General features: G+C 36.2%; 1 pseudogene; it reads left to right on the plus strand.

Moving 5' to 3' along the window:
- Positions 1-287: 287 nt before the first annotated feature.
- LOC134376083 (zinc finger protein 717-like) overlaps positions 288-18,676 on the plus strand; it is a 51,860-nt pseudogene continuing 33,471 nt past the window's right edge.

Consider the following 18,676-nt stretch of genomic DNA (forward strand, 5'->3'; position numbering starts at 1 on the left):
GGAGGTGTGCGGTGAGTTCCCGTTGCGGCCCTGCCATGAGGGCACCTGGTACTAACCTAGTGACATTCAGTTTACTGATGTGTAAGATGAGTGCATTCGCAATAGTAGCGAAATTCCCTCAAGTTCCCAGAGAAAGAATTGTGAAGCGTGTGCACACTCAGTGTTACTCTCTGCAAGTTGTATCTGTGGGGCGTCTTGGTGTCTCTTTTAGCAAGTGTAGTTTCTGTTCCCTCCAGCACTGTGTAGCCTGCCTAGCACTTCTGGTCCAAGTCTACAGATGTTTGTACATGACCCAGTCTCCAGGGACAGTGACTTCTAGGAGAAAGATTGGGCCACTGGCTGATGGTCCAGTTTTCTTAGGAGTAAAGGAGGTGTTAAAAAGTTTGAAGGATGGTGCGCAGTGAAAAGGAATCTCCCCTGCAAGAATTCCCCTCTGGCCTGAGACCTCCCAATAGTGCTTCGGAGCACAGGCAAAAATGTCCCAGAAGGTCAAGATCCTAGTGTTGCACATCCCAACCCATTACTGATCCCAGTGAATGGAGTGCACACGAGTTGGTTGATTGAGTGAGGTGTTCTCGTTCAATAGCTATTTGGGACTGGGTGCTATTGAAAGATTTGCACCATCTTTCAAAAGCGACATGAGTTTGAGTATAGGCGAGGGCCTAGGAAATGTTACTTATAGTAGGGGGCTTGAATATATGGTCTGGAATGAAGGAATAACCTGTCATATCTGAGAGGATCTGCCTACAGTGCCCTCTAAACACGCTCTCGTTTCTTCTATCTTCCCTGATTGCTTCTAGTGTCTGAGCTCTCTCAAACATAGCCTATCACCATATTTGGCATCTAGAGAGAATCCTGAGGCTCTCACTGTCCTGATAGTTGTCCTCAATCGTTCGGGAAGTGTTTGCCAAGTTATTCCTACCTTATTAGAAAGATTGTTTAAAAATGGATTTTAGGAGATGTGATTTGCCCGTGGTCACATAATCTGTTGATGTTACACAGCCTGACTTTTTGGCTAATGTTATCCTTTTGCCACACTTAAGTCAAAATAAGTGACTGCATGCCTTCCCTCATAAGTGGGCACTAAAAAATAAATGTATAAATTAAAAGAAAGAAAGAAAAACAATCAATAAGACATTGAACTTTTCCAAAGGAGAGCTGAGGTTACCAGAGGTGGGAAAGGGGAAGGGGGAGGGAGGAATTGATAAAGGGCTGTGAAAAATGATGACGTTGTATATTGTTGAACATGCCAGTTATCCTTATTTGAGCATCACATGTTGCACACAGATATCGATATTCAACTCTGAACCCCACAGATATGTACAATCAACTATGTTACAGTAAAACTAAGAGTAAAAAAATATAAAAAAGCGTTTGTTTACTTTTGAGATTATCTTTGTGAGAATGAAATTAACTTAGATCAAACATTGCTTTAATTTATTTTGCCTTAAATATCACTATCCTTTTTTATTTCCAAAACTTTCTATGAATTATGTGATTTCAAAGGGTCAACAACACAAGTGTTTTCCACTTAATGTCAATTATCTGTTCTTTAAAATTGTGAAATCTGCAAGGATATAATGGGAGCCTATTTAACATTATTTAAAATGGGCAGATTAGACTGCATCACGCTTCTCCACACCTATGTCTTTTTTTTTTTTTTTTTTAGTGACCGGTAAGGGGATTGTAACCCTTGGCTTGGTGTCACTTGCACTGCACTCATCCAGTGAGTGCACTGGCCATCCCTATATAGGATCCAAACCCATGGCCTTGGGCTCCCAGCGCCGCACTCTCCCGAGTGAGCCACAGGGTCAGCCCCAGACCTATGTCTTAAAATGTAATTAAGTTACAGTGTAATACTTGCTTATAAGTAACAGACACTTTTTATGTTTTATGTTTTTAGGTAAATAGACTTAGGTAAATAGACTTGTTTATGACTTGAGAAATAAATTTTAAAAACTTACAAAACAGTTTACTGATGCAACCAATTGCTTTATATAATTCATGTGGCGTCCGTGAGCTCTAGCAACCTCACTGAAGTCCATCCAGTTGTCATTCTGTGTGATTTTCAAAACGTGTGTGTGTGATTTTGAATTTCTATTGACTATTTTTGACATGTAATTTAAAATGTCTTCTTCCAAATAATTTTGTTACTGTTGAGTTCTGGCGTCTTCTTTGTAACAGTTAGTATTTGCTAGGTAAGAAACTAACCAAAATTCAATGGCTTACAAAAACAGAAATAAACACAAAACATATTTCATTTGCTACATGTGTATTTGCTATGGAAATGCTTTTTCGAGTGTGCTCAGGTGGGCAGTTTCTATATTAGTGTTGCCTGGAATGCAAATGAGGTTTCAGTCAGCTTGTGCCTCAACTGAGGCTGGTTGGTTTAAGATGTCATCACTCTCTTGTCCTGTGGCTTTTGCTGGCTCTTGGGTAGGTCCTGTGTCTCCAACAGCATAGGCCCAGGCTTCTTTACAACATAACTGTGTCTAAGAAGGCAAGCACCAATGGCAATCACTTTCCAAAGCAATGTTTGCATCACATTTTCTAATGTCTTAGTTGCCAAAGAAAATCAATTGCAAAGCCCAGTTTATTGCAAGAACATACTATATGAGAAGATGGATACAGGGATACCTGACACTGGAAATTATTACTGGAAGAGTGTACCACAAGAAATATGTACTATGTACTTTTTTTTATACTTATGGGCAAAAAATGTTGGGGTGAAAGATGTACACTTTTCTGATGTTTAGGTATATAAAAGCAAGATATGTTATAGTGGAAACACTCATGTGGACTCCCTGTATTAATAGGCAAATGGTTAATACAGCCTAGGTATATTTTATCACATTGATTTTAGTGAAGACATGATATTTTGTTCTTTGGTTTAAATGATTAAATTATATCTTAAGGTAAAATTAGATGTTGCTAAAGCAGTAGGTAATCTATGAGGGGACTTCAAAAAGTGTATTGAAGTATTCACATTATCTTTTAATTTAATTTTTATGCAAACTTTTAAAGTACCCTCATCTGTTTTCATTAACCCCAAATTAAATTGTCTGCTTTTTGTCAATTAATGTATTTATAGATGCATCTTCAGTTAGTTATGTGCTTCCTCTTTTTGAGGCATAAAGGACTATCTTCCAATAGGGAGAAAAGTCTGTTGTGTTGCTGGTGGTGGTGGTTCTTGTTTCCAGCTAATTGGCAGTATTTTGGTCAGGAGAATCCAAGATCAAGTCACACCAGTTCTCTTCTTAATTCACTCCATTTTCTTTCTCTTTCAGCTGTGCTGCCAGAGTGCTATTTGCATTTCCAAGAGCAACAAAAAATGAATAAGTCTTTGGTGAGTTTTTTGTTTATGCCCTTTACTTTGTCTTACATTGTATTTATGACCTTTATGGGGTCTATGTATTAAAATAGAAAAGTATAAATAAGTAAAACTTAGCTTGTGGGAAATGTAGGAATAAAAGAAAAAGGCATGTAGACACAGCAGCTTGGCAGAACTTAGGATACTCCATGCTGAGTGAAAATTTGTCTCCGGTCCTTTTGATGTCATGGCAAAAAGGAACTTTTGTTTCTTCATTGGAATGAAATTTGAGAGGACAGTATGCTACATTTTTTATGGAACATCCAGATTTGCTGCCACCAAAGTCTGAGAGAATATTTTCATTGAGTATGTTGTGGAAAGTTCTTTTTTTACCACCAACTTGAAAACAAATACTTTCAGTTTTCTGCAGTAAACACAATAAACTAGTGCTAAAGAACAACTCCCTTAAAAGGTTTTTCTGCAATTTCTAAAACAGTGTGAACCCAAACAGCTTTTGGAAGGCCTTATTTGGTTCACAGCTAAAACCTGGATCATTGTGAGGATTGAGTCAACCACAGATTCTTGCGTCACTCTCTGCAGGTTTCTCTCGGTTCCTGTGTTCCTGCAGGTGTGCAGCACACTGTGCAAAGTTATATTTTCTGGAAAATGTTCCCACCGTTCATTTGCTCATGAACCCACTCAGTGTAGTTATAGTTCAGTTCTTCAAAAGTTTGCCAATCACCTAAATTACAATCAGTTTCAATGACTATTCTCTAGCCTTTGCCTTACTTGAATCTTCTGCCATATTTGAAACTGCTGTTCATGACCTGTTCCCAGAAATTCTTCTGTGTTACTTGCTATGATGACCTCACTGATGGTTTCTTCTTTTTTCTCTGGATTCTTCTACTTTCTATTTGTAACAGAGTCCATCCAAGCACTCCATCCTGGGCCCTATTCTCACTCTGCAGTTGTTCTGGAGCGATTCAATCCTCTGTAGTTTTCAGACCTATTCCTCTCCAGTTTGTACCTCTTTGCCAGCCTTTCAACCATAGATTAAACTCCCTGTTGAATACTTCCTTGTAGCTATTAGAAATGTACCTTAAGGTAAAAAAAATTCAAGACCACAGTTACCCACAAAATTCTGTCATGTGCAGAATATAATTTTCCACTCTCAAGAGCCTCAGAAATTTTTTGCTGTTACAGAACGGGCTGAAAGCCCAACATAAACAGGTCCTGTGGCCTGTCATCTGCTCCTCCAGACACACCCACCTCACAGTGAAGACACTGGCAGGAACATGTGGGCACTTCCTTTCAGAGAGGGCTGGTGGGAAGGGGAGCCACATGCAGACACTGGTCTGATCAGTTAGTTCTTCCCACTGGCCACGTGCTGTAGTTCTTTGAACAGGGCCGGGTCCTCATCCCTGGAAAGTTTCCTTGTGACTCTTTACACTTCCCCTTTGGCTGTCACAATTTTCTGTCAGCATCCTTAATCCTCACATGCTTGGGTTTGTACTTGACCAACTTTTTTTTTTTTCTATTTCTTGCTTATAGTAATTTGGGGATCCAATGGCCTCCTTTTCATCTTTTATCTATCTCTGGCCTTTTGATACAAGAAATGATATAATCATTAGTTTAGAAAGCACAGGCTTCTGTGCATTAAAATCCATTAGACCAAAGCTACCCCCACAGAGCAGACACAGGCTCTTTGATTTTTAGCCTCCATTCAAAGTGTGTCATGTAATTTTCAAATATTTGAGACTTTGTGAATATACTTTTGTTGCTGGTTTCTAATTTAATTTCATTGTGGTTAGAGAACATATTTTATAGTATTTCAGTCTTGAGACTTGTTTTATAGGTCAGTGTGTACTGTGTCTTGATGAGTGTTTCTGTATTAGTCTGGTTTTTTTCTTTTTCTTTTGTTTTGTTTTGTTTCTTACAACAGAATATGTGAAACTGGATAATGCATTAAGAGAAGAGGTTATTTTTTACAATTTTGGAGGCTAAGCTCAAGTCCAGGATCTTCTTCATGGTGTGGACTCTGTAGGGAGTCCTGTGGCAATGCAGATTAACACATGGTGAGAATGGCAAGAGCACTTTCATGTGCCCAGTGTACAAAGCCACCAGTCTATGCCCACAATACCTCATTAACACATTAATCCATTACTTTGTGAGTGGATTAATCTATTCCCCAGGGCATTGTCATCACAATCCAGTCACCTCTTAAAGGTCCCACCTTTCACGTATTATAATTGGATTTTCTGACTTCTTAACACTGTTATAATAGGGATCAAGTTTCCAACACATTAACATTGGTGGACACATTTATTCATAGCAGCTTCAGATTGTACTCTACAAATATCAATTAGGTTGGACGGGAAAAAACATACTCAGTTTCCCCTCCTATACTCCCAACACACTGCTGGCAGCTGACATCAGATACATGAGGATTTCTCTTCATACACTAAGCCTAGAAGCAATTTTGCAGGAGACATCAAGCAGGGTGCATTTCTAATTCAAATTTATTTTGGCACTATCTACTTGGAGGTAGGATCATATCTCGTAAGTTAAGAGCTCCATCCCCAAGACTGTCCCCACTTCAGATGCCAGTTGCAAGTCAATGTTCCTGAATCTTCTGACTGGCTCCCACAAAGCCCTTCTTTCTCTTTAGTCTATATAAATTTACTAAAGGGACTCTAAGATCTCAGTGAAACATTTACTTACACTTTCTCATTCATTCCAAAGCACATTTTGAAAAATACAATTATGTGAAGAGATACAAAGGGTGAGGCCTGGAAGGGTCCTGGCACAGGAGGTTCCTTTCCCTTGGATATGAGCTACACCACCCTCCTGGCACACGGATGAGTTCAACTGTCCTGATGCTCCCTCAACCCTGTGTTCTTGGGTTTTTATGGAGGTCGCATTAGGCACAATTGATTACAGCATAGGCCACTGTTGATCAACTTAACCTTCATTTCCTCTCCCCTCCCTGGAAGTTAGAGGTGTGGGCTGTAAGTCCCAACCCTCTAATTACAAAGTTGGCTCCTCTGACAATCAGCTCCCATCCTGAATTTACCCAGGTGCAGCCAGCCACCAGCCAACTGATTAGCAAGCACAGTGACACTCATCACTTTGAAGAGTCTAAGGATTTTAGGAGTTGTATGCTAGGAGGCAGAGACAGAGAACAAATATACATATCCATAATATAATATAGTTAAAATTTTGTCAATTATATCTGTATTCTTCCTGATAATTTTATCTGGTTATTTCATTAGTTATTGAGAGAAAAGAATTCTGCAACTATGAATGTGGATTTGTCAATTTCTCACTTTAGCTCAGTATTTTTTTTCAGATACACTCATGTGCCACATAACATTTTAGTCAACAGACCCCATTTATATCTGTGCAGTAATCTACATTATATAGTCCAGGTATGTAGTAGGCTGTACCACGTAGGTTCTGTAAGTGCACTCTATGAGGTTCATAGAGTGACAAAGTTGCCTAATGACACATTTTTCAGAACTTACCCAGTCTTTAAGCACCATGTGAGTGTACTTTGTGGCTCTGTGTTTAGGCACAGACATAGTTATAATTGTTACATCTTCCTCGCATATAATACTTCTGTTATTATGAAAGGGCTTTCTTTTTCTCCCTGTTGATATGTTTTTGTCTTGAAGTTTCTTTTTGCTAATATTAATACTTGACTTAGGCTTTTTATACTTACTGTCAGTGTAGTACATCTTTTACCATTTTTCAAAATTTTACTCTGTTTGTGTCTTTGTATTTAAATCATGTCTCTGTGGATAGCATATAGTTGGGTCTTACTTTCCTATCAAGCCTGACAGTCTCTGCATAAAGTAGAATATTTAGTCCAATTCAATTGAAACTAATTATTAATAAGCTTAGAATTGGGTCTGCTATTTTGCTTCCCAGTTTCTCTTTGTCTCAATTGCCATTATGTCCTGTTTTTCCATTCCTAAATTGTTTTTGGGTACTCAATTTATTTTTATTTATTTATTCACTTATTTTTCAGTATGATCAACTACTGGCCTCTTAAAATTATTTTCAAAATAATCTATTTTTAATTTCAGTAAAAAAACACATATACACATATAAATTTAACCATTTCTTAACCTTTAAGTGGTGTTAGGTATATTCACACTGTTGTGCAGCAGATATCCAGAACTTTCTATCTTGGAAAACTGCAAGTCTGTACTCATTAAATGACAGCTCTCAATTTCCCTCTCCTCCCAGACCTTGACAACCATCATTCTACTTTGTGTTTCTAAAAATTTGACTTACATCAGTGGAGCCATACAATATCTGTCATTTTGTGAGTGGCTTATTTTCCTTTGCATAATATTATCAAAGTTCCATGTTACAGCTTAAGACTGTGAGGACTTTCTTTGTTTTTAAGGCTATCAAATATTCCTTTATGAACATAAAATGTTTTGTTTCTGTATTCACATTTGTCTGTTGACATGTGGAGTGCTTCCAACTCCTAAGTGAATAATGTTGCCATGAACACAGTTGTGCAAATATTTTGCACTACTGCTATTAATTATTTTAAATTTGTACACAAAATTGGATTGTTGGATTATATGGTAATTCTAATTTTAATTTTTTAAAAAGCCACTGTATTATTTTTATAGTGGCTGCACCCTTTTACATTCCCACCACCAAAACAGTTGACAAGGGTTCCAATTTTGCCTGTGCTTGTGATTTTCTATTGAGTGTGAAGTAATATCTCATTGTGGCTTTAGTTTGCATTTCTTTAATGGTTAGTGATGTCAAGCATGTTTTCATATGCTTGTTAGCCATTTGTATATCATCTTTGGAGCAATGTCTGTTCAAGACCTTTGCCCATTTTTAAACAGGTTATTTGTTTTTTGACTTGTGAGTGGAAGGAGTCTATGTATTCTGGATATTAATTTCTTGTGAGATATATGATTCACAACTGTTTCATTTTTGGGGTGCTAATGTAAATAGTGTGGTTTTTGTTTTTTCACTTTTTGTTTTTTTACTTCAAATTCCACGTGTTTGTTGCTAGTATATAGGAAAGTGATCAAATTTGCATATTAACTTTGGATCCTGCAATCTCATTATAATCACTTATTAGTTCCCGAATTTTTTTTGTCCGTTTTGGATTTTTTACACACTATCATATGATCTGTAAACAAAGACAATTTTATTTTATTTTCCTTTATGTATGCCTTTTATTTTAAGTAGTTATCTTATTGCATGAGCTAGGACTTTAAGTACGATGTTGAAAAGAGTGTTGAGATGGTGCATTCTTGCTTTGTTTCTGATTTTGTTGGAAGGCTTTGAATTTCTCACCATTAAGTATCATATTAGCTGGGGTTTCTGTGGATAGACTTTATCAAGTTGATGAAGTTTCCCTCTAATTCTGGTTTACTGAGAGTATTTATCAGGAATGGTGCTGTATTTTGTCTCATGCTTTTTCTGGTTCTATGCTATGATCATAAGTTTTTCTATTTAAGTCTGCTGATGTGATGGATTATATTAATTGATGTTCAAATGTGTACCAGTTTGCATGACTGGAATAAATCTGACTTGATCATAATGCACAGCTTTTTAAAAATACATTTTTGGATTACGTTTACCAATATTTTGTTGAGGACTTTTGCATGTATATTCATGAGTGGTAATGATTTGTACTTTTCTCTTCTTGTAATGTCTTTTCCTGGTTTTCGTATTGAGGTAATGCTGTCCTCATAGAATGAGTTGGGAAGTACCAATACACAGTAGGGAATTGCTATAATTTCTTCCTTAAATGTTTGGTTGAATTTACCATTGAACACATCTGGGATGGATGTTTTCTGTTTTGAAGATTATTAATGATTTACTCATTTTCTATAACAGATATATGCTTATTCATATTGTGTGAATTTTGTTAATTGTATCTTGTGAGGATTTGATGTATTTTATCTAAATTTTCAAATGTGTGCAAGAGAATTAGTCACAGTATATCGTTATTATCCTTTTATGTCCACAGGATCTGTAGGGATGCCCCTCCTCTCATTCCTAATATTGGTTGTTTTGGTCCTGTGTTTCCATAGCCTTTTTATAGGATTCCTAACTCTATTTATCTTTCCGAAGAATCAGATATTTTGTTCTTTGTTTTTGATTGTTGCTATTGACTTTCTATTTTAAAATTATTAATTTGTGTGTGTGTGTGTGTGTGTGTGTGTGTGTGTGTAAAAGCATATAGAATTTATACGTTGTTTCCACTATTATTGGGTACAACCTCTTATTTGTTAGATCAATTCAGAATAAGAAAAATAAAATCTTTTATTTTACTTCCACTTATTTCTTTTTTAATTCTCTTCCTTTTTTTATGGAGATCAAGATTTCTGACTATATGCATCTTATTCTTCTGTCAACAGAAATTCTTTTAATATTTCTTGCAAGACATTTACACTGCAGCAGATTTCCTTAATTTTTGTTCATATGAGAAAGTCTTTATTTTTCCTTCCCTTTTGAGGGATGATTTTACAGGGTAGAGAACTCTAAGTCGGTGGGTTTCTTCTCTTGACGCTTTGATTGTTTCATTTCACTGACTTCTTACTTGCATGTATTCTGAGCAGATTTTATATGTAATTCTCATCTTTTCGTCTCTATAAGTATAGTAAGATTTTGTTCCGTTTTCCTTTTTGTGTTTTTTTTTTTTAATTGATTTTCTGTGTTTTAATAATGATATGCTTAGGTGAAGTTTTTGGCATTTATCATGGTTGATATTCTCTGAGATTCCTGGGTCTATGGTTTGGTGTCTGACAATCTGTGGAAGCTCTCAGGCATTATTGTTCCAAATATACATTCTGCTTCTTTCTGTCTCTCTTTCTATATTTTTTGGGAGGGTGGTTGTCTCATTATTCTATGGGACAATTTTGTAGTTTCCCACAGTCCTTGGATATTATGTTCTTTTCTGTCTTAGTTCTCTTTGTTTTTCAGATTTTGAAGTTTCTATTGATGTATTTTCAAGCTCAGAGATTCTTTTCTCAGTCTTGTTCAGTCTGTTAATAAGCTAATTAAAAACATTCCTTATTTCAATTACAGTGTTTTTGATCTGTGCTACTGTTTTTGTGTTTGTTTGCTTGTTTTGGTACTTTCTTAGAACTCTTATGTGTACTTTCATTGTCCATCTGCTGTTAAGTACTCTCTACTTTATCCATTTCATCCCTAAGCTTATTCATCAGTTTTTTTTTAAATAACTTGTTTGAAAGTTTTAACATTATGATCATGGCTTTTTCTGATGCTTCCTCTATCACATCCAGCTGTTTCTTTGCTTGTTTATTATGGGGTGGTGGGGTTTATCTTTAAAAGTGCGTTGTAATTGTTTTCTTTATAGCCAGATATGATGTAACAGGGAAAAGAAACTACTGTAAATATGCATTCAGTAATTGGGTCATAAGCTGTGGAGAGGTGGGAGCTGTCTTAGTCCATTTGGACTTGTATAACAAAATATCTTAGAGTAGGTAATGAATAAACAGCAGAATATTCTGGCATATTTAAAGGTTTGCCTTTTTTCTCTCAGAGGTGAAAGCAGGGGGGAGATCTTTTTTATTATTAACTGTAGGATCCTGTTCATGCTTGTGACAGTGAATTACACAGTACTTTGGTTTCCTGCTATGACTGGGTCTCCTGGAGTTTTAACCCTCAGAGTTGTCTACAACTCTATTGATGAGCCTCCATCAATTTGTCAGTCACAATTTAAGTTTTCCCGCTCTTACACTGTTTCCCATGGTGGTTTCCAATAGTAAATATCCACTCCTATAAGCCATGACTCCATATATTTGCCTGTCTGCCTCACTAATCTTTGGGGCAGCAGTGTGCTCTGTGTCCTTTTCTTTCTTACTGTTCAAGAAGAGTTATTGATTTTTCAGTCTTCAGCTTTTTATTTGTTCTTACAATGTAGTGATGATTTTCAAGTGTTTGTGTGTGTGTGTGCAGGAATAGAAAAGTGGAATGTATTTCTAGAAGTACCTTTTTAATGTTTACGTAGATAATCAAAGGATTTTGCTTCATAACTATGAAAGTGATCAATTGTATTGGTAGACTTCTTAATACTGAGTTTTCCTTTATTCATGAAATAAATTCAGAAAAATTTTCCTGATCCTCACAGTCTATTTCTCTTCTGTTATCTTTATATATTAATGTTTCTGCAGATTCCCTAAGTTTTTAGTTTAATGTTATAGATTCATTAACTCTGATTACTAAAGACATCGATGAAATTCTAATATTTTCTAAGTCTTTATTATCAGCTTAGATATCTGTCCTAAACACTGAAATTATATATCTAATTGCCATTTGGACATTTCCAAAGATATTTTAAGGATAATGTGTTCAAATCTGTGTCACTTCTGCATTATAGATGTTTTTAACCCAATTTTACAAATTTTACTTTACAATGCCAATACCTAAGTAGCTGAAATCCTGTAAATAGCCTGGGAATAAGATTCATTTTTATTCTCTGCGCAGCAAAGTAGAACCATGTTCTGCTGCTTCTTTTTCTTTCCTTTTCTTCCTCTTTGCTATGCTTACTGCTGTGTGTCCTGATGACAGGTGATCATCTAGTACTCTGTTTTCTTCCCCTCTAATTCTCGCACAAGCACCTTAACCATTCCCTTCTAGTGGATGAATGTCAAATGCAAATCTGATTATGTCATTTACCTGTCCTTACAGGACCTTATTATTTACACCTCGTGGTTTGAAAAGTGGCAGTATTCACCCCGCGGTGGACACTAGCAATTTTTTTGCACACAGAGAGGAAATTTGGAAATGTTTGGTACATGCTTTTAATTTGAAAGTAATTTAAAGTCAACAATGAGGGCATAAGATTTTTTATATTTGATTTTTGTCAAATTGTTTTTATCCCATCCCCTAGACATAGTACTGTATGTAGTTCCCTTAATATAGAGTGAGTTGTTTGTGTCCTTCTGACTTGACTTTTGCTCTTTACTCATATACTTTACATGGAAAAGCTAAGCATCTTTGGCATTTCAGTGGAGTTGAAACTGAACACAAAATAGAACTCTATTTTCTCATTCTTTCTTACACCACACTGTATTGCACTTGGCTCTAAATTAGTTCAACTCACACTTTTTTTCAGGTAAGTATTTATACTTATGTCTTCATACTATGATATAGATCCCTTGGAGGAGTAGAATTTTATTCATCCTTTTATCTGTAGCAATAATGATGGTCTAGATCTGTAAAGTGGCTTTGTAGTAGTATTTTTTTTGCAATTAACAATTTATTACAGTTGCAGAATCTTCCTGTTGTGATTTTTCTTTCTTCTACCATACGGAATACGTTACCTGTTGTAAGATACATATGTACATGCACCCACAGAATTATGAACTTCCAGATTTCCATTTTGTGAACCAGGTCTGGTGACTTGAGTTGAGGAGAAATGTGCTGTTACAGGGATTAGTGTCTTTTGAGGATGTTGCTGTGGACTTCACATGGGAGGAGTGGCAGGACCTTGATGATGGTCAGAGGACTTTGTACAGGAATGTGATGCTGGAGACCTACAGCAACCTGGTGTCATTGGGTGAGTGAAACTCCTCAGTGTCGGGGCAGTACTTTCTTCTTGTATGGTACATAATCACTTATAAGATTTAATGCTATGTAGGTACAATTTTATTCCATAAAGAATGCATCATCCCTCTCCAAAGAAACATTGAAATTGGCCCTGTCATTTCATAGCATCTTAAGATGAACTCTTGTCATTCTTTCAAGAACCTGACAACAATTTTGCAAAGTCCCTGTTATTATCCATTAAAGGGTACTGTATTACCAAACCTGAAGTGATCTTCAAGTTGGAGCAAGAAGCAGAACAATGGACAATAGACTCCCAAAACCAGAGTCTACAAGGTCAGTATGTCCTGGGCACTGAAGCTGGAAAGAGTAAGGTCCAGCAGATTTTGGTCATGTTCAGCTGTTTTTACCAATATATTTGCTAGATTTCAGACCAGAGAACTGCTGGCCTACTTAGAAACTCATGCATTATATAATCTTGAAAGAGGGCTCTAACACTTATACACCCACATTTTATTTTAATGAGTAGTTCATATACTTCCCCAAATCTAATCTCTGCCTTTCTTCTTTTAGACCCTTTTATTTACTGTGAACTTTATCTGTATTCTTGGTAGCTCTCTTTTGGTCCCTTATCATGTACATCTTCTTCCAGAATGTTTTAGTCCATGTTTTTCTGCTTGTAACTTTATAAATGAAAATTGGTAATTTTTAAGGAAACAAAATTTATTTTTTATAGTTATGTAGGCAGACAAGTCCAAGGCTGAGGCATCACATCTGGTGGGGTTCTTCTCATTTGTGGAGACTCTCAGTAGAGTCCACAGTTGGTGCAGGGTGTCACAAGGTGAGAGTGGCAAAAGTGTGTCCACATGCTATTTAAAGCCACCAATCTACCCCCAATAACCCATTAACTCACTATTTCATGAACAGATCAATCCATTCATAAAGTCATGGCCTTCACTATCTAATAACTTCCTCAAAGCCTTACACTTCAAATACCATAGTTAGATTTTCTACACTATTCACACTGTTAATATGATGATCAAGCTTCAATATGTGTTTGGGGGAACATTTAAATTATAGCACAAACATTTATTTATTCACATATTTTTAACTACATCATAATTAAGTGGGTTTTATGCACTGTTTATTTTATATATAGTACTTAAAACAGCAATAATCTAAATGATGTCTCTTTCATAGGGTTCACATTCTGATGAGAATCAAGATAATAATATACATTAAATATTTGTATTAGAATCATGAGGAATATGTAACCACAATGAGAGAGACAGAAAAGTGGGTAGTGAGAATTTAAGAAGGCTATCCACATTGGGCAGTTCTAGGAAGATTATTGTTTACTTTGGCATAACATAAGTTCAACTTAACTCTTCTCCAGATTTGACATATTATACTTGCATAAGTATAAAATTGAGAGTTTAGAGAGGACATCACTATTGGAGCTACAAATTTGGAAATTGGTTGCTTACAGCTGATTTTTAAAGTCATAATTATAGAGGAGGTTACCTAGGGTGTTAATAAGAAGATGAGCAAAGAGGTTGAGAAGTAAGCGTTGTGTACCATGAATCAGAAAGTATGAAGCTGTTAAGGATACAGCATAGGCACCTGGAAAGGAGCTACTTGACTTGGAAGGGGATTCAGGAGATTGTGGGTCCCAATATCAAGTGAACCAAGAGTTTTATTTGGAAGGGCTCAGATTTTTTTGTGGAGTACTGGAACTTGAAGTTAGCACATTCTGCTTCTCTTTGTGAATATTATTCTAAACGAAACCAAGAGAACAAGGAACGTACACAAGACTTTATTTTTTTATGAAAATAGGACACAACTGAATCTTCATTGCAAAAAATTAAAGCCTCAGAAAGAGCAAATTATAAAGCAGAGGTGTGTGCACCAGAAAACGGAGGTAGAATGCCAGTTAAACTCAGAAGGAGTTAAATAGAAATGGAAATATTGTGGGTACATCCTTGGTTGACAACCAAATGTCTTAAACCTGCAGAAAAGGGGTGCACAGTTTGGTAAAATGGAGCTTTTTGAGAAGCAGAGGCAGTGATGTTAAATGAGAAAGCTGTAGTAAGATGTTTTTATCTACTGTGTGGGAAAGGAGATATTTTATCTGAAAAATTTCCAGATGTCTATAGCCTTTTTGTAGGGAAGAATAAAAACTAAACGAACAATAGGAGCAAAATTCTGAACCTAAGGCAAATTTCTGTTTAAAAGAAAGAAAATTGGTTTCCTGCTGATCCTGAAAGTACCTGATCTGATAAAGTATTCCCATACTCAAATCAGAATAAGAACGGGGAAAAGCACTATGTGATAACCACTGTTGTTATAAGAATAAAATTGAGAAATAAAATAGGGTAAACAAATGTCACATGATAAGCACTTGGTTGAAAATTATGACTAAGTGTAGGTGAAAGTTTTACCAAATATTTTCTTATGCATGAAAAATAAAGAAAATTGTACATCAGAAAATATGTTGATACAATTTTTTACATTATGGTAGTATGTAGGAAACATGTATACTTATAAATCCAATTTCCATTATTCATTTTTGTACAATCCTATTTCATGAGAATATGAAAAAACTTCTTTACCTTTACATGCTCATTTAAGCAGTACTTATGTGTGGCTTATGGATATGGTATTTTTTTCTTATTTTAGATGTACAGATAGTCAAAGCTCTAATTACAAAAAGCCAAGAACATCATGATACACATTTGCAGGATTCTGTAATTACCAACAGCAATAAATCAAGTGAGGAGAGAGTTGAAATAGAACAAGCATTTCATTTGAGCTCAAACCATATTTCAAATTCAATTATAAATAGTGAAAAGTATTTAGGAATGAGGTGCAAAGAGTTCAATGTATGTCAGAATGCACTTCCTCCTAGAGAGGCTGATTGGATGCATGCTGGAGAGAAATCTGATGAGGGTAATATAACTGGGAAATTGTGGAGACATTGTCAGCATCTTAATCAGCATTCCAAGATTCATGCTCAGCAGCAGGCTTTTGAATATAGTGGACAATGGAAATCCTTCAACACAGAGCCAATATTATTGGAACAGAAGAAAGTATATATGGGAGAGACATCCTGTAAATTTGATTATGGGAAAGTCTTTTATAAGTCAGCTGTTCTTGCCCAAGAGACAATTCCAGTATCAGAGAAAGCATTTCAGTTTGATGTATGTTTGAGAAAGTTTTGTGAAAATTATGCACTCGCTGAACAGCAGAAAATACACACAGAAAAGAAACCGTATAAATATAGTGAATGTGATAAATCATTCATGAAGAAATTACCCCTTATAATCCATAAGAGCACACATACAGGGGAGAAGCTATATGTGTGTAATGAATGTGGGAAAACCTTTCACAAGTCCTCAAACCTCAGCAAGCATCAGAGAATTCACACAGGTGAAAGATCATATGAATGTAGTGAATGTCAAAAAACCTTTCATGAGAAGTCAAACCTCAACAAGCATAAGAGAATTCACACAGGTGAGAAACCATATGAATGTAAAAAATGTAGAAAAACTTTCTACTATAAATCACAACTCAATGTACATCAGAGAACTCACACAGGTGAGAAACCATATGAATGCAAAGAATGTGGAAAAACTTACTCATCTAAATCACACCACAATGAACATCAGAGAACTCACACAGGTGAGAAACCATATGAATGTAAAGAATGTGGAAAAGCTTTCTACTCTAAATCAAACCTCAGTGTACATCAGAGATTTCACACAGGTGAGAAACCATATGAATGTAGTCAATGTGGAAAAACCTTTCACAGGAAGTCACACTTCAGCACACATCAGAGAATTCACACAGGTGAGAAACCATATGAATGTAGTCAATGTGGAAAAACCTTTCACAGCAAGTCACTCCTCAGCACACATCAGAGAATTCACACAGGTGAGAAACCATATGAATGTAAAGAATGTAGAAAAACTTTCCACCGTAAATCACGCCTCAATGAACATCAGAGAACTCACACAGGTGAGAAACCATATAAATGTAAAGAATGTGGAAAAACTTTCTACTCTAAATCAAACCTCAGTGTACATCAGAGACTTCACACAGGTGAGAAACCGTATGAATGTAGTGAATGTGGAAAAACCTTTCACAGGAAGTCACACCTCAGCACGCATCAGAGAATTCACACAGGTGAGAAACCATATGAATGTAGTGAATGTGGAAAAACCTTTCATGAGAAGTCACTCCTCAGCACGCATCAGAGAATTCACACAGGTGAGAAACCATATGAATGTAAAGAATGTAGAAAAACTTTCCACCGTAAATCACGCCTCAATGAACATCAGAGAACTCACACAGGTGAGAAACCATATGAATGTAAAGAATGTGGAAAAACTTTCTACTCTAAATCAAACCTCAGTGTACATCAGAGACTTCACACAGGTGAGAAACCATATGAATGTAGTGAATGTGGAAAAACCTTTCACAGGAAGTCACACCTCAGCACGCATCAGAGAATTCACACAGGTGAGAAACCATATGAATGTAGTAAATGTGGAAAAACCTTTCACAGCAAGTCACTCCTCAGCACGCATCAGAGAATTCACACAGGTGAGAAACCATATGAATGTAAAGAATGTAGAAAAACTTTCCACCGTAAATCACGCCTCAATGAACATCAGAGAACTCACACAGGTGAGAAACCATATGAATGTAAAGAATGTGGAAAAACTTTCTACTCTAAATCAAACCTCAGTGTACATCAGAGACTTCACACAGGTGAGAAACCATATGAATGTAGTGAATGTGGAAAAACCTATCTCAGTAAATCGCACCTCAGCAGGCATCAGAGAATTCACACAGGTGAGAAACCATATGAATGTAGTCAATGTGGAAAAACCTTTCACAGTAAGTCACATCTCAATGAACATCAGAGAACTCACACAGGTGAGAAACCATATGAATGTAGTGAATGTGGAAAAACCTTTCACAGGAAGTCACACCTCAGCAGCCATCAGAAAATTCACACAAGTGAGAAACCATATGAATGTAGTGAATGTGGAGAAACCTTTCACAGGAAGTTACACCTCAGCAGGCATCAGAGAATTCACACAGGTGAGAAACCATATGAATGTAGTGAATGTAGAAAAGCTTTCTCCTCTAAATCACACCTCAATGGACATCAGAGAACTCACACAGGTGAGAAACCATATGAATGTAAAGAATGTGGAAAAACTTTCTCCTCTAAATCACACCTCAATGAACATCAGAGAACTCACACAGGTGAGAAACCATATGAATGTAAAGAATGTGGAAAAACTTTCTACTCTAAATCAAACCTCAGTGTACATCAGAGACTTCACACAGGTGAGAAACCATATTAATGTAGTCAATATGGGAAAACCTTTCATGGGAAATCAAACCTCACCAGACATCAGAGAATTCACACAGGTAAGAAACCATATGAATGTAATGAATGTTCAAAAATTTTCTGAAGTAAATCAGACTTCAATGTACATCACAGTACTCACACAGGTGAAACACCATATGAGTATAAAGAATGTACAAAATCTTTCTACCATAACTTGGATCTCAATAAACATAAGAAAAGTCACACATAGAAAAGGCCCTTTGAATACAATGAGTGTGAAAAAACCTTCAAACGTAAGTCAATCTTCAACATGCATCAGAGATTCACACAGATGAGAAGACCTATGTATGAAATGAATGTGGAAAAACTTTTCACCAGAAGTTAAACCTCAGCAAGCATTGGAGAATTTACACATGTGAGAATCCAGATGAATGTAAAGAATA

The sequence above is a fragment of the Cynocephalus volans genome, chromosome 4 (assembly GCF_027409185.1).
Source record: "Cynocephalus volans isolate mCynVol1 chromosome 4, mCynVol1.pri, whole genome shotgun sequence".
In the NCBI taxonomy this organism is placed as follows: domain Eukaryota; kingdom Metazoa; phylum Chordata; class Mammalia; order Dermoptera; family Cynocephalidae; genus Cynocephalus; species Cynocephalus volans.